General features: G+C 28.2%; 2 pseudogenes across 2 annotated transcripts; one reads left to right on the top strand and one right to left on the bottom strand.

Moving 5' to 3' along the window:
- Positions 1-4776: 4776 nt before the first annotated feature.
- LOC149062303 (uncharacterized) lies at positions 4777-8187 on the bottom strand (annotated as a pseudogene). The gene is made up of 5 exons (XR_016189541.1): positions 6552-8187; positions 6189-6410; positions 5774-5952; positions 5612-5685; positions 4777-5043 (listed from the first exon to the last, which is right to left on the bottom strand). The product of XR_016189541.1 is annotated as an uncharacterized LOC149062303 (transcript).
- Positions 8188-9834: 1647 nt separating this feature from the next.
- Positions 9835-10601, top strand: LOC149062302 (uncharacterized; annotated as a pseudogene). The gene is made up of 3 exons (XR_016189319.1): positions 9835-10096; positions 10233-10395; positions 10459-10601. The product of XR_016189319.1 is annotated as an uncharacterized LOC149062302 (transcript).
- Positions 10602-13677: the final 3076 nt, after the last annotated feature.

Genomic DNA, 13677 nt, shown 5'->3' with positions numbered 1-13677 from the left:
TTGAAATTGAAGCATTATTTCGACTAGTTACGCTGAACACAGACACAAAAATAACCTTTATTTACCCCCCTCCCCCCTGCGTTCGTCCCTATCACATAGTATACCTAAAAAAATGTGATTTTTAACAACTGTGTTTAAATGATTGATTTTTTAGATACCATCCACAGAAGAAGGTTGGTTTGATATTGAACGACAGTTTGAAGAAAATTGGAACTTCCCCCATTGCTTGGGCTCACTAGATGGCAAGCACATTGTTATTCAAGCACCCATTAATAGCGGCAGTGAATTTTTCAATAATAAAAATTCATTTAGCATTGTGCTTTTTGCTTTAGTCGACGCAAATTATAATTTTTTGTTCGTCGATATAGGATGTCAGGGAAGAATTTCCGATGGCGGTGTTTTTAAAAACTCTACTTTGTACAAAAAACTCGAAAATAAACAGCTGCGATTTCCTAAACCAGAACCTTTACCTAATAGACAAAAAGAAATTAGTTTTTTTTTTATTGGAGATGATGCGTTTGCTTTAAACGAAAACCTGATTAAAGTATTTTCTGGAGTTTATCCCAAAGGTTCTCTTCAAAGAATATTTAACTATAGGTTATCGAGAGCAAGAAGAGAACGAGTAGTAGAGAACGTATTTGGCATCAGCTCATCGATTTTTCGTGTACTTCGAAAACCGATTCTGTTGGAGCCAGAAAATACTCAAATTATTGTAAAAACAGTTGCACATCTTCATAATTTTTTAAGAAGGGATACTACCTCTTCAAATATTTACTCACCGCATGGAAGTATGGACTATTATGTAAACGGCGAGTTGGTATAAGGTTCATGGAGAAATGATGGCTATGAAAATAGAACCTCATTACTCGATTTAAGAAACGTTGCTCGTCGATCGCCTTTAGTAGCGAAAGAAATTCGTCAAGAATTAGCTGACTACTTCCTAAATGAAGGACAAGTTTCTTGGCAAAATGACTACAATTGATTTTGATCATTTTATCGGTTTATATATGTACATTTTATAATTACTAAAACAGTTTTCATTATCTTATTATTACTTTTATTTTGATGTATTGTATATTTATTTTACTTATAAGTATTATTATATGGGTGTACTGTTAATTCAAAAAAATTTATAAAAATTTATATAATATTATTATACCTGTATCATTAAAATGTGAAAAGTTATATAATTATAATATATTATTAACTTATTTAAAAGCGTGTTACTCTAAGTATGAAAAAACAAATTTAATGTAATATCGAAAAGTTTAAAATGTCTTCGTCGTCAACTTGAGGTGAATGAACTTGTAAAGATTCTGGAGGAGTTGGTGTCGGAGTGGAATAAGTGGATGACAAATTAGAAACCTGAGACATGTTTGATGTTGTTGATCGAGAAGGATAATCAAAAGTATATTGCAACATATACTTATATACTACTACATATTGTTATTCAGCTTCTAGAAGATAGGCGTAGTGAGAGAAATGATATATTGAAGAATATGGCTCAAAATCGTGAAGATGAGATCGATTTATTTTTCAAAAGTATCGCGATGTCTGTCAAAAAACTTAGTCCAGCATTGCTCAATGAAGCGAAAATGAAGTCGCTTCAAATGGTCTTTGAATTAGAAACACGCAATACATTCGTAAATTTACCACAATATTCACCGGCACCAAGTAAAAGTTTTTCATCACAGGCATTGGAAAGTGTGGACGTTAATGATTATGGGAATGTAAACGAAGTCAGTCAACATTACGAGTCTAATTACGAACAATTATAGTTTTTATATTATTAACCATAATGTTTATAAAATATCTATAATTGATTAAAAATAAATTATAATTATCTATACCTATATGAATATGATGCATCCCTAAAATAATATATAAATAATAAGTAATATATATATATATAATATATATATATAATAAGTATTTTTACTGTCCTAAAAGGTGGTGACGACACAAATAAAAAAGCGGGTAAGTAAGTGGAAGTGCTGTACAGTGATTTACTATTAATTAATTTATTAACTCATAACTGTATTAAATATTATCATAATAAAAAAATGTGTTATATACATATTTGAATTTTTAGTAACAGAATTAACTACTGACGTGGAACTTTGTTTTGAATTTTTAATCCTTAGCTATAAAAATTGAACATTTTATACATTTTTAACTACTAAAAAACTTGTAGATTTTCAACTGTCAAAATTCGAACTTTAAATGCTTATAAAAAAAAATTTGTGCTTATGTTTTTGAATAATTTTCATCTGCCTTTGAAACAACACATTAGGAGTCCTCTATTAAATTTTCAAGCTTTTTTATTCAACGCCTTTTTTAATTTGCTAATTCAATATTCCCATGACTTAATGGCTATATTATTCAATAATTTTATGGTTGAAATTACAGATAAATAATTATAATTTATATGACATAAGTATGATACCATTTAAAACTTATTACGTATAATATTACCTAATAATTTTTACTCACCGCAATGTTAGGGCTAATTTTTCCGCTGCAGTTATTGGGTATGGATGTCGATTTGAAGAATCCGCCGTGATATATTTTTCAATCAATTGCAAAATGTAATTAAATTGATCAATATTCAACCTGAAAAACTCCCGGAACTTCTTGTCATCGTGTATTAAATGTCGGTTAACTAATATTTCAAAAAATCCTTCTTCTGGCCTTGACGTAAATAAGGGATGTTCGTTTGCATTCCCCTGTCCTACTAATATTTCTTCTATGAGAAATTCTTCTTCTTCAATTTCTTCAAGAAGAAGATGAGACAATAACTCACGTTGGCTCATTTTGAATTTTTTAATTAAAAATATTTTTATATTTTTAAAGTAAAGGTAATAATATAATAATTTTTTATTAAATAAAAAATTGGCCTAGACATCTACTACCTCTCAACGACTGCACACAACTGACGCGTCATAGGAATCGCAACTTTAACGGTTTAATAACGGTGAGTGAACCGTGTTTTGGTTAAGTTTTTAAACTTAAAATTAAATTATGGTTCATGGTCGGTGTTTTCCGACATTGAACGGTGCCGTGAATGTGCAGATTCACCGATGGAAATTAATCGGTTCAGTGTGAGTGTTTATGCATCGTGTGTAAATTCACAGAATGTCGTGAACACGGTGTAATCATGGTTAATCTAAAAATAATAAACACGGTTCAGCGTCCGTGTTACCGACATTGAATGGTGCTGTAAATGTGCAAATGCACCGATGGAAAATAAAAGGTTCAGTGGGAGTGTTTGAACATAATGAGTAAATTCACAGAACGTCATGAACACGGTGTAAAGGCGGATTCACAGCTCACCGTGAACCGTGAAACGTGATAATTTATAATTTGTTCACGTCTTTTTTTTTCGTATACTTTATATATACCACTTTATGTATACCACGGAATAAAATGATACCATTAATATTTGTAGGTATTAATATTTGTAATAACATTTGGCATATATGTATGCACTCTATAATTGCCGAGAAAAATCTTTTTCAAAAATAAAATGAAAAATTGTCTGAGGGTAAATCAATCTTTGTTGTAGGTATTTTTTACTCCAAATAAGCATGATTGGTTAGTAGTGTCTGAAGGATTTAGTAATTGTTGGAATATGCCTAACTGTGTGGGAGCCATGGATGGAAAACATATTGTTCATCAGGTTACAATTTAGACCATAGATTTGATATAATTATGAATATTAAATAATTATTTCAATTGTATTATAGGCATTTCCTAATAGTAGTTCAATGCATTACAATTACAAAGGAACTCACAGCATTGTACTCTTAGCAATATGTGACGCTGAGTATAATTTTACAGCTGTTGACATTGGAGCACCAGGACGATGCAGTGATGGGGGAGTCTTTAGACAATGTAATTTAGGCAAACAAATTTTAAATAATGAAATAGATTTTCCTGATGATGTACCAATTGATAGTGAGAATGGGCTTATCCCATACTATATCGTAGCAGATGAAGCATTCATGCTGTTACCAAATGTAATGAGACCCTTTCCTGGCCGATCAAAGACAAATTTGCCTATTGATCAAGCAGTTTTTAACTATAGGTAAAAATAACATATATTATATAGTACTATTTATTTTGTAACAAACTATCGTTGTAATAAATAATTCAGATATTGTTTTAAAATATCCAGTTTTATATAAACCAGTAAAATATTACTTATTAGTTATTTTATTTTTTAAGGTTAAGCCGGGCTCGTAGGTGTATAGAAAATACTTTTGGTATAATGGCTTCTAAATGGCGTATATTTCGACGACCAATAATAGCTACTGAAGAAACGGTTAATGCAATTGTACAAGCAACAGTTGTGCTTCATAACTATGTAAAACAATACGAAAGTAGAGAAGGTAAATGAATAATTATTAAATTATTATTATTTTGTTTATTGTATTTAATACCAACTTATACGTAATACTAAAACTTACTATAGGTGTTCGAATATATTGTGATCATACAAGAAATCAATCTCATAGTATGGATGAAATAGGAGCGTTGGCACCTATTAGAGATATGGGATCAAATAACTATGGCCAAACAGCTAAAGTTATAAGAGAGAAAATTAAAAATTATTTTATGAATGAAGGAGAATTATCATTTCAATATGATAAGATTTAAAATGTTTTATTTATTTAAAAATGCCATTTTATATTTAAAATAAAATAAAAACTATGTACATAATATTTGAGTATAACATAAAAAAAAAATAATAGCTTCAAATAGTATGGCATAGAAATAAAAAAAAAACAACCTTTCGTTTATAATTTAAATAATAATATTCAATAAAAAAAAATTAGTTGTCCATCTCCCTCAGAATAGATTGAACTAATACTCCTTGCAACTTCCTTTTTTTATTGTTTGGTAGTTCAGACATCAAATCAACAAGGTAATTACAAAATATTATATCCGATGATACTTGTAATGGTATTGGAGATGTTGGTCTTGTAGCTTTTAGTTCTTCGATTAATGCTTCTTCAAATTTTATGTTACTAGCAGATTTCTCTAAATAAAAAATAATTTAATTTCAATTAATGTACCAGATACTTGTAATATAAGAGTATTAATCTTTGGTGATATAGAACTCAGCTACAGATACATCTGGACAAGTAATGGCAGAGTATATTATACTGTGAAGAGGATGGCTAAAAAACTTACAGATGAAATAACAAAGAGTTACATTTTTTATAATATTTTCACGTAAACTCTAATATAATTTTTTCTATAATTTAAAAAAGAAAATAACTAATTGACTACAGAATAAACAAAATAAAATATTTCGAATATTATTCTATACCTTTAATCTATCCTCTTCATTATCGTATTTTATCATAATTTTAATTTATTATATTGTATTTCAATACTATGTTTCATTTAATATGAAAGTTTAAAATTGTAAGACAGTAAAAATGTATGCTGTTTTAATATGAATAATATGTATAATTAAATCTGATCAGTGGGGCCCATTATCTTTTCCACCAAGAAATAGACAACAATAATTAAAGTACACAATAATTGGAGTTATGAATATTATTATCAATGTTTTACACAATTAAAAATTTTCCATTCATACTTGATTTAATATTTTCAGTATTTAAATCTGCTACAGCCACTACAGGATCAATGTCTCCAATACTTGATACAGTCCTATTAGTAAAAATATATTTAAGGCAAAATAAATAAAATACAAATGTTTCAATAAAAAATAAATGTATAGGTTATTTTAGTCACTTACTTATTTTTTATCAAAATAACATCATCCAAAAATATAAGACTATTAAAATGTTTCCACGGCTTTTGAGGTTTTCCTCCTTTTCGAACCACTTGCTTTATTATTTTCTTTTGATTTCATTCTTCTATATTGATCTTTTAGGTATACAAATTTTTTTTCCAACTCTTTAGCTGAGAATACACCTTTGATCAAAATAAATTAAATAAATTATCAAACGTTTGGAGCTTTGTCTCCTTCTTGAAAACTCTCATAGCTTTTGCCATAAAAATGTGTATTCATAAAATATTATATTAATATAATTTTTTTGTCCCCATGTTAATTATAAAAACAAGTTAATCTTTAGTAAAATTGTTTGTTATATTTTTTTTATTATTATTACATAGGTATTTAAGTTATATAGTGTTTAAAAGCTACTTACAATTCAACTCTTGTACGATTTCTTCCCATAGCTTATTAATAACATTGGGGTATCTCTGCACTTTTGGAAGTCGATGATCCCATAATGGTCTTCTTTTCTCCACTTCAAGAATAAGTTGTGATGTTATATTTGAAGCTGTATCATCTTTATTAAATTCGGTTGGTTCAACTGGTTCAATGGGTTCGTTGATCAAATGATTTATTTCTTGCCAGTTAAAATATGCTAGATATAATATTACATTAATTTTAAATTTCTGTAAAATCATTTTTAAGTACTATTATCCTGAGTAAAAACAGTGTAATAACTAAAAAGCTACATGTTTGAATTAGGTAGGTAAATAAAAAATGTTCGAAAAATGCTTACTATTCCTAGACAACTGATTCATTGGCAGTAAGGTAGGCGATTTAGGCCGAACATTAATGATTTTTGTTGAGATGTTTGAGCAATTATGCGTTACATATTTAGATCCAACGATAAAAGCATTGCAGTCTTTACACATGCGACCCTAAATAAAATGTATTAATAAGCCGAATTAAGTTATAGAGCAAACAATATAACAATATCGAGCAGGAGCATTACCACCCACCACGATTTGATATATCTAGGTTCACTCGTACAAGCAAATGGCAGTTTATCAAGAGAGATTAGGCATTGCGTTATACTAGGGAAGGAAGCAGTCAGCAGGTTAATACCATTTTAGAAGGGTAACCGTATATCTAAAAACAGCAAGATGACCTACTAAGGACACTTACCTTTTCAGTGATGCTATATGGATTCAAAACACGGACACTCAAAGCGAAAGATGTAAGGCACATAAAGGCCTCTGGGATGTGGGCTTACAGACAAATCGTTTGAATATCTTGGATGGAAAAGAGAACTAAAAATTAATCCTAGACATGTCAAAACTAAAAATAAGACTGGCAGTAATATGCAAACAGTTGATAGTTTTTTAGTTATATTATAAGCAGTAACGAATCAAGCCTGGATAAGATAATGATTGAAGAAGATTGAGAAACAATGATGCGCTGGATAGACAAAATCAAAACCATCACTGGCTACCCCATGGAGGACGCTATTAGGTTGGCAGAAAATCACAAGCGCTGAAAAGAGATTGTTACCAATATTAGTTGAAGGGTCACCTAATTTCTGTTTTTGGAATATTGACTTTAAGGAAATGAATTAACATAGACAGATGTATAATCTTAATGACTATTGATATATACTTACTACAACGGCACGAGATGGATTGATGTCTTGGTGGTCTTGCATATTTAAATAATTTAAAATACTAATATAGCCATAAGTAGTATAGTATAGGTACTTTTAATTTTTATTAAAATAATAAAATATAATTATTAAATATTTATTCGATTGATTTTGATAATATTAATATTATATTGTGATAATAATTAAATTTGAACTACTATCATTAATCTACGGTGAACACACGCTCTGAGTAGGATTGAACTCAACTATACGGTATAAGCGGTATAGGTAAGGTAATATGAACATAAATAATGGTAAACTACTAAATAACCGTATGGTTCAACCAATCACAGTTCTAAAATATTTTTCATGAAATCACGGTTCACGTTTTACGGTGAGCTGTGAATCCGCCTTAATCACGGTTTTTCTAAAAATAATAAACACAGTTCAATATCGGTGTTTCCGACTTTGAATGATAATAATATGTACATCGCTTGAATGCGCATCCGCAAGTTATCATTTTACCGATCGTATAGTAATAATATAAATATATACATGATTTTAGTATTTATCGTTGCTTATGCTGTTCACGGACTAACACATAACCGTCATAACCTAAAACAAATTTATTGTTTTATAAATTATTATAATTTAAAGTTTGACAATACTTTTGAATAGTGTGACTTGTGTTAAAATTATTATTAATAGTAAAACTATTAAATAATTAATACCATTGCAGTCCATTGATCATCGACATTCGACGCCGAATATTATACTGCAAATTGCAATATGTAAGTACAGTACACCTATCAAATGACATGAATTCTTATATTAAAACATGTATTGTTACAATTTTACATTGCTGTTTATACTAAATACTAAAATACCATATTATAATTTATAATATAGTATTTTCCTACACATTTAATTGAATGATCAATGCTGTATAGTTATATCTATTATACCAGTGTTATGGCTTGTGTATACATAGCGAGCGTTTCCCATATTCACATGGTGAACGCTTAACGCCCGTCGAACGCATATTTTTCTAGTCTGTCGTGTTTACTTGTTTACCCTCTTACCTATGCATTTTTTAGTATTTTATTCTTTTTTTGTTAATGCGATAACTGATAAATATAGTATAAAACTACCTATAATATTGTAGTTATTATAATTTGTATTATTTTATTATGGATTGAGCACCAATATGTATATAACTATTAACTATATAAGTGAATTAACAATTAAGGGGTTCTTAAAATTATAATTTATACATCTATATATATATAAACTATCCATATTCAACTTAAACATGAATACCTATTAACAGAAATATTAATTTTAAAATATAAAATCATCTTTCCTAATAAACTAAACACCTCATTGTTGAGTTAATAAACTCATATATACCATTATATGCAAATACCAAGTCTCTTTTTCATTTTCTTATTTTGTTAGACATTTTAATATATACTATAAAATTATACTCATAAAATAATTTAGGTGCTTTTGTGTTTAAAAATATTAAATTGTAGAATACCTATGACTTTTGATGACTTAAATTAATAAAATATTTATATTATTCAGTTATATAATTCAATCACGTTCAGTATTATGTATTTATAGGAGTTAGGTAAATACGTACATATATATTTTTATAAAATATGTAGATATAGCAAAGGTGGGCATTAACTAGTTAAAAAGTTAAATATTTTTAATCTTTTTAACTTAACTATTGTTAGTTTATTTTCTAACCAACGTATGCACTTAACTAGTTTAATAAACAGTTAAAATAACTAAGCTTTTCATAGTTGCTTTAAAATAGTAAAAAAAACATTTTGAAATTTTTTAATATTACTATATTAGTATAAAATAAAAATAAAGTATAATACACAGTGTATGTATTTATGCAGTTCAATAAAATTGTTTTTTATAATTTATATATATATATATATATATATATATTAGAAACTAGAAAGACACATTAACTCTTTATGTGATTTACATACTAATTTAAAAAAAAAAATTTGATTAACTTATCGAGTTAAATTTATAATTTGTTAATTGTTAACTTTTAACTTATCGATTTTGTATCCTCTTAACTTAACTTAATTTGAGTTAATTATTTTCATTAACTTGCCCACCTTTGAGATATATATTCATATATAGATAGTGATAGTTTTTTTAAATTTTCATAGGTAATTACTAATTAATAATTATTCATAATAATTAGTGTTACTTAACACTTTTAAATAATAACAATATTTCAAACTTAGAAATAAAATTAAATTAAAAATAATTTTTTATGACAGACAATTATAATATTAAGTATAGCACAAAAAATCAAATAAATTAAAGTGAATGACTAATTTATCATTAAAAGCCTAAAAACGCTCATTTCTGTTCAGATTGTTACTTAAAATTGTATAATTTTATTGAAGTAGGTAACAGAAATAATGATCCAGCTTACTATGTTAAACAACTCAAATGTTAAGCTATGCAAATCTGTTGAAAATTTGGATTACAAATTACAAGTTCTTATGAAGTCCGATGGAAGGATTAGAAGTCAGACAGTGCCATTACCTGCCTTGCCCTCTGCCTTCATTGATATCATGCCCGTAAAGTGTATTGAAGAACTGGATGTCGTAGAAAAGTATCTGTCTGAGCTTAACAAAGATCATATAAACTACAAAGAAGAATTAGTAAGTTCTTTATTTCTTTATTAGGTAAAGAATGTAAGAAATGAGCATGAAATTAAGTTGTGTGTGACACACACAGTATATAATTCATTTCAATTATAAGACTAATATATTTTATTGAATTATATTACAATTGTAGAAATCATTTCTTATTATGAAGCATGGATATCATACATAATTCAGTACAGCAATTAGAGAAATAATAAATTGTTGTTTTGATTATAAACTACTAAGTGTATTTAGTTATAAGGGCAAAACCAAACGTAAATTTATCGACTTAAAGCTGTATGAAGTAATATATGGTATGTTACAATAAAAAATATAAATTGGCAAAATATATTATATAGCTGTAAAATTTGTTTCAGAATCGTTATCTGGATATATAACTTCTCCATTACAAGAGCAAAGATTTCACAGCATCACTGACAATTATATACGGCATGCTCCATCTAGTAAAATTAAAACTACTATTGACAATACAGATAATTTGCCTAAAAAATCATTATAAATTAGTTGCTTTCACATATTATGTAATTAATTGTATACACAGACTTAAATTATATATTGTTATTATTACAATATGTTTTAACATTATTAATTACTAGTATTTTAATAACACTTTGTTTGGTGCAATTAAATGCACATGAAATTAAAAATTACTATAGTTATTATTATGCATTAAGTATTTACAAATATAATTATAATTTTTTTAATAATCCCATTTTTAAATGTTAAATGTTCAATACTACATTACTATATAGAATATACCTACCAATATTATTAAATTGTAATTTGATAAATGCTTATTTATACACTTTTATTTATTTATATTCATTTTCAATCATTAGTAAGTTTTTAATTAAATTTAGTTTTGTGATATAAGTTCAAATTTAAGTAATAATTTATTTGAATAATAATTATTATTAGATATACATTTATATATTATTTAATTTTATTATTATATCACTATTCCAAAATTTTAATAATTTATTGTTCTATTAATATTATTCATAATTATTAAATAAATAAATACTACAATAATTTGTGGTTTGGTATCTGGGGCAGTCCTATAGTTAGGGCTTCCCGCCTTCCCTGCACGTGTCACAAAAAGATATATTATGTCTTTGGTGATAAGCTGGTGTATTATTATTATACTATTAAAAACAGTATTAAAAGATCTTCTAAAACTGTTCTATAAGGTATCCTATAAAAAATAGAAATTAAAAATAATTCTGAGTGAAATAATACTTGTTCACTTTTTTTATTCAGGGATAAAGTTCCACTTTTTAATTTTGTGCTTATTATCTCTATTAGAGAAGCATATTACTCCAATTGTCGTTTTGGCAAACTATATCAATGTTTTGTTTTTAATTATGTCAAATGCCTTAGCCGATGACACCTAATGTTAAAAGCATTTATTTTTGTGTAATGTATAAGTAGTATAATTATTTATTTATTCTTTAATATTTTCAAAATTTTGAATTTGTACAATGCTATTAATTATATAGACCTATTTAAGAAAAAAACTAAAAAAAAACGTTTGATTAAAATAATTATCTACACTTTTTGGGCTAAATCAACTTTATTAAACTTGCATTGTATACAAATATACCTAATACATTAACATCATACAAATTTTAGTAATTGCATGGTTATAACACCGTACAAAATGGCACGTATACACGGTTATGACACCGTACAAAATTCCGTGTATACATGGTTATAGCACTGAATAATCATCAGTGTATGCACGGTTATATATTTCATCATTTAACGGTAATACAACAGTATGTTGTTCGGTGTGTGAATCGACACTAGCACCCTTAGGATACGGTGCAACCCATGTAAAAATTCGGTATTCATTTTGACTAAAAACACGATGCACTGAACTGAAAACTGAAATTGAACCGACATTCGCTCCGTGCAAATGCGTCTTTTACATTGCGCTTACACATTCACTGCACTGAAATTGCTACTCGGGATGTTACCTATTTAAAAAATTTACTTTTACATGTAATTTTTCTTACCTTTCCCTGTTCCAAAACTTTTTTTAATTTTTGTCTTTTCTCTTCTCATAGCAGATAACAAGCTATTCATTTTTTTCCTACATTCATCAGCAGTACACCCAATTTCTTTTGCTATCTGTTCCAAAGCATCATTTCTTTTGATTTTATTATAGTATTGAGGATGTTTTGCATGCCAAAGTAATGGTTTTTGTTCATACAATTCAATAAGTTGGATTGTATTTTCTTCGTTCCACTCCATTATAGTCACAAATATTAATAACAGATGACAGAATTTACGATTTAAAACGTGAAGCGTGACGGTCAGAAATCAAAATACAAATAATGGGTTGTTGCATTATTATTTACGTCCACACTATTCGTATCCCCACCTCGCAACAATCCTTTTATGCGATTCAAATTTCCCGACAACTCGTGGGACGAAGCGCAACTTCGTCGCGTATCAACTTTTGTCACGCGGCGTTGTTACGCCTTCACGTCCACACTTCGATTGCTGTTAAGGAGCGCGCACACCAGATCCGTTTCGTTACGTTCCGTCACGTCACGTTACGGTTTCCGTCGAACGGAAAGCTTTGCGTATTATATATTCTTATGAACAGGCGCACACTGGTTACGACACGTATCGTCATGTCGTATCTTGGAAACGTCAGGAGACGGATATATTGCTGTTTAGGGCAAAATTGACGGACGACGGACACAACTTGTCAGCATTTCGATCGATAATCATTTTTCTCTGTGTGTTACAAATTTGTATTTTTGTTTAAAGTTGTTAAAACACTTTCATTACACTATTAAATAATGGAAGACGAAATACTGATTGAGTGTGTTCGCAAATACGCTTTTATTTATGATCCAACCGAAAAAGGACACGCTGATATGCGATTGCTAAAGAATGCATGGGAAGAAGTAGCAAAGACAGTGGGAAGTTCTGGTAAGTATAATTTATTTTCATTGAACATTTGAACAGTTTATAATATTTCTACATAGTTAAAATGCTGTAAGACTTAACTAAGAATAAATTTGTGTATACACATACCAAAATTATAATGATATAAAATGTATTTAATAATTATGTTTTACCTTTTTAAAAATGATTAAAAAAACTGCTGTATATAATTTATTTTAAAAACTATACTACCTAATCTACTTAGTAATATTATTCTATAAAATATTTAATTTTAATTTAATTTTAGTTTAGATAATATTCATTTTCAATGATTACTTCGGGTTGTAAACGCTTTCTCCCACTGCCACGGTACTGAACTGTTTGAAGTTTTCTCTTATAATAAATGCTTCTCTTGGATTATTTCCTCCAACTCTTGTAAAGTTGTTCAACCCTTCCGGAGTATTTGTATCCTCCAATTCTCCTGTTTGCCAATAACATTTATCATTCCGCAAAAAATTATGCAACACTGTCGTCGCCAATATAACTGTGTCCATGTTCTCTGGTTTCAAGTTGAATTTTCTGTTATAAATTTTAAATTTTTTTGCCAATATACCGAATGCATTTTCAACTACTCTTCTTGCTCGGCAATGGCGGTAGTTGTAGACCTTATTGTC

The sequence above is a fragment of the Diuraphis noxia genome, unplaced genomic scaffold (genome assembly GCF_037042655.1).
Source record: "Diuraphis noxia isolate RWA-SAM2 unplaced genomic scaffold, SU_Dnox_SAM2 contig0001, whole genome shotgun sequence".
NCBI classification, from domain to species: domain Eukaryota; kingdom Metazoa; phylum Arthropoda; class Insecta; order Hemiptera; family Aphididae; genus Diuraphis; species Diuraphis noxia.
Note: the sequence above shows the minus strand (reverse complement) of the source record. Positions and strands in the feature narration are given on the sequence as shown.